Raw genomic sequence first — 3880 nt, forward strand, 5'->3', positions numbered from 1 at the left:
CCAATTTGCTATTGCGACACCAGTGTGATGAAACATTTACATCAGAAATTTTAGACCTACTGGGAGAAGTGCCACATCTTGGGATGGGAGAGTGGACATCTAGAAGCAGCCTGGATGACTCCCCAATTTGCTATTGCGACACCAGTGTGATGAAACATTTACATCAGAAATTTTAGACCTACTAGGAGAAGTGCCACATCTTGGGATGGGAGAGTGGACATCTAGAAGCAGCCTGGATGACTCTGTAAAGTTCAAATCAGCCTAAGTTGCCTTCCACTAGGCTTCTTCTATTAGAGTGAAATAAATTTCTATCTTGTTTAAGCTCCTGTGATATGGGAGTATTTTTGTTCTCTGTAGCTAAGCTAATCCAATCAATTCTATGTATGTGACCCAGACATCTCTGATGAGCTCCAGTCCTGTAATTACAAGCTGCTATTTAATATCTCAAAGAAACTTCAAACTGAAACTTTCTGAAATCAAATTCAACATTTGTCCCTTTGAAACTCCCCTCTTTCCCACATATAATATCACAATTAAAAATGTCACAACCTACCCACTTATTCAAAGACTACATCATCCTAGGTGCTTCCTCTCTCATTTTTAATATATAGTAGTCAATAATATTACCAATATATAACTTTTGAATTAATCTCCGCCTTGAATTTACCCCCATTTCAACAGTATGTTCTTTTTGTATCTATCTCTATAATAGCAGATTAATGTCACATTATCAATATGCATACTGAATTTTATACATTTGAGTAGACATTTTATGATATCAACCAATGATATCAATATTTTGATAAGTAATAATGATGTCTAAAACTCATGGTCAATAAGTGGCAATTATTCTCAGCAATAGGCTAAACATAGATGGCAATGCTACTGATAGGCTGTCTCATATATTAACTTTTAAAAAAATATTTTGAATTGAGTACTACAGAAAATCATTGAAACATTCTGGTATGTTTAGTAGGGTTTCTTTATTGACTAAGGAATTCAATCAGCATATATTCATTTTTAAATCTACTTTATCCCAGAAGAAGAAAGATCAGACTTGAATTTCATAGCTATAAAATAACATTCCCAGAAGAAGAAAGATCAGACTTGAATTTCATAGCTATAAAATAATCATTTCTTCATCACCTCTTCCCAGCCCATTTTATATGTTCACCTGCAGGAGATCAGAAGATTCTGCTCTATGAAAATTAGTCTAGGATAAATAAACTCCTAATATTGATACTTTAGAATCCTTGATTGAGTAACTCAACAAGGTATACTAACTGTCAACCAGCTGACCCATGCAAACTGAACATTCAACCAACTTTTTCATTCCGAGCATCAAATCAATATTTTTGTTCAGCATTTAGAACTGAATCTATGGTTATAAGAGCACCACACATCAAGCAACCCTCAAACGAAAAATAGAGAACAAAATCAACACGCAGTAAATAGGATCTTGGAGGAAATAGGAGAAACGTAGAAGGATAATAATTCCAAAAATATACTATTTGTTCAGAGAGATAAAAGAGATAATGCATCCATAATAGTACAAGGGGTTTATTTTAAAAAGCGAATCCATAGTAAAAGGAAAAACTCTTAGAAATTAAATATATGATAACAGACATAAAAATATCCAATAGAAGGGTTGGAAGATCAAGTTGAGAAAAAATTTTAGAAAGCAAAAAAATAGGAAAAGGTAATAAAATTAGGGCACACATTTTATTCAAAGAAGTTTCAAGGAAAAAATAGAATAAAGAAAATGAAAAAGAAGAAATTATTAAAGAAAAAGTATCAAAATATTTCCAAAGTCTGAAAAATATTTACTTTCAGTTGCAAGAGTTCTGCTGAGTACTCAGCACAGTGTAATATATTTTTTTCGTTTTCTCTTTTTCAGGGAAGTGGAACACAGGTTGTATTGCTTAAAAATTTCAAAATACCATGGGTAAGGAGAAGATCATAAAATCTTCTGGAAAGATAAATAAGCACAAAGGTCACATTACGAGATCTCAATTTAGAAGCAGAATGTCATAAGATTATTCAAGAGAAACACTGGAACCTAGAAGAAATAGGATAGCATCAACATTCAGAAGAATATCAATTCCTAAACTAGAACTCTACTTTCAATCAAATATAATGTTCACTAATGTTTTTCAGAATTGTAGGATTTCAAAAATGTAATGCCTATGATCCATGTCTCATAGGTTTCTGGAGGACGTGTTCACCTAAAATAAAGGAATAACCTAGAAAGAGGATAAACAAAAGACTGAACACAGGAGAAAGGCAAAGAGAATGTCCAGGATAATAATGAAAAGAAGTCCTGAGTTGGCAGCTGTGTAGCTGTCCTAGAGATCAGCTACTCCAGAATGGAATTAGAACCTGGCATGTAAAAAAGGAAAAAAAGAGAGGAAAAAAAGAAACTAGGAGATTACCTGATGTGTTTGTACTGAGAGGATTTTATAGTATTTTGGGGGTGTTGAAGTGAGAGGTATGTACACATTAAACACAGGATAAAACAAGTTATTAACTCCAGATAAAAACAGTTGCACAAGAAAACAATTACATTCAAAGTACAATATTTAGTTCAGATATGAGCAAATCTATATACACATAATAATGATAAGACTGAATAATATTTTAACTAAAAAATTATAATAAAACTCTTGGGATAATGAAGGTAGAACTGTGTTTCTACATGTACAAGCAGACAGTTAAAAGAGCTTCTACTCTGCAACATTAATAGATACATACAGTCTAAAATGAAAAAATCAAGAAATAGAAATATCAATGTGCTTTTTAGATATGTAGATACAAATACCAGATTGCCACTGGGGATTGGATATCTTGGATATGAAGGGTGGCAGCAGTAGATCTCTGTTTCTGCATGTTGTACTATCAGATTATAATTTTAACATATTACATTGAAAAAATTAAATTAAAAATAATTATTTTTAGGAAACTAATAATTTGAAATATATTAAGATTTAAAATAATAAAATATTTCTTAGGAGGACAAAGGATATAATTACTAAGTGCATTGTAACGGTCACAAAAGTGATTGAAAAATAATACTTTGAACATTTTCGACTATTTTTAAAAATTTGAAAACTATTGATCTCCAAATGTGTATATTTTCCTCACCTAATTTTTATGCTATATATTTAGCATACCCTCTTCTTCACTGTTAGCAAAGTTCAATATTACTCAAATCTAGCCAAATTTTAAATTAATGAAGTGTGAATTAATGTACCATAACATGCTAGACAGAAAAATCCCAAACACTGGCATAAATTCTGCCTCTGAACCAAACTCAACTGAAAACTATCAAATCTGAAAATAATCTCCATAAAAGTCCCGTATTTCACATCTTTAAAAAGTCACTATTAAGATTTTTTTAAAAAAAGAAAAGAAAAAGTCTCCATTATCTATCTGAGGTTGAGGTAGAAAACACATTAAAAATGTTCCCCATTTTATTACTTGTGCACCATCGAGAAACTTCACTTCAGCAATTTATATTCCCACTGTCATATGTTAATTTTAAGAAAAGTTACACTTCGCTTTTTTACTAAAATGAGAGGGAAATGAAAACATTATGTGATTGGCATGGTGTAATGCATTTGTAAAGGTGAAACCTTAAAGTGTAGTCAAATGGGACACAGGAAATCAAATGAGCTTAAGGCTTCAGCTATAACCATGGAATGAAAGCTTATTCAGTTTTGCAAATTCAAAGCAGTCTCTGACGAGTCTAATTAATGAATAAAATTCTTGTTTCTTTTACAATAGACCTTTAAACTATTTCTACTCAGCAGTCTCAAAATGATTTCACTAGGAGGTACTGGAGTTATTGAGCTGAAATGGCAGCTGCTGTTTTTCTTAGTTT

The sequence above is a fragment of the Galeopterus variegatus genome, unplaced genomic scaffold, assembly GCF_000696425.1.
Source record: "Galeopterus variegatus unplaced genomic scaffold, G_variegatus-3.0.2 Scaffold8522, whole genome shotgun sequence".
Classification (NCBI taxonomy): Eukaryota; Metazoa; Chordata; class Mammalia; order Dermoptera; family Cynocephalidae; genus Galeopterus; species Galeopterus variegatus.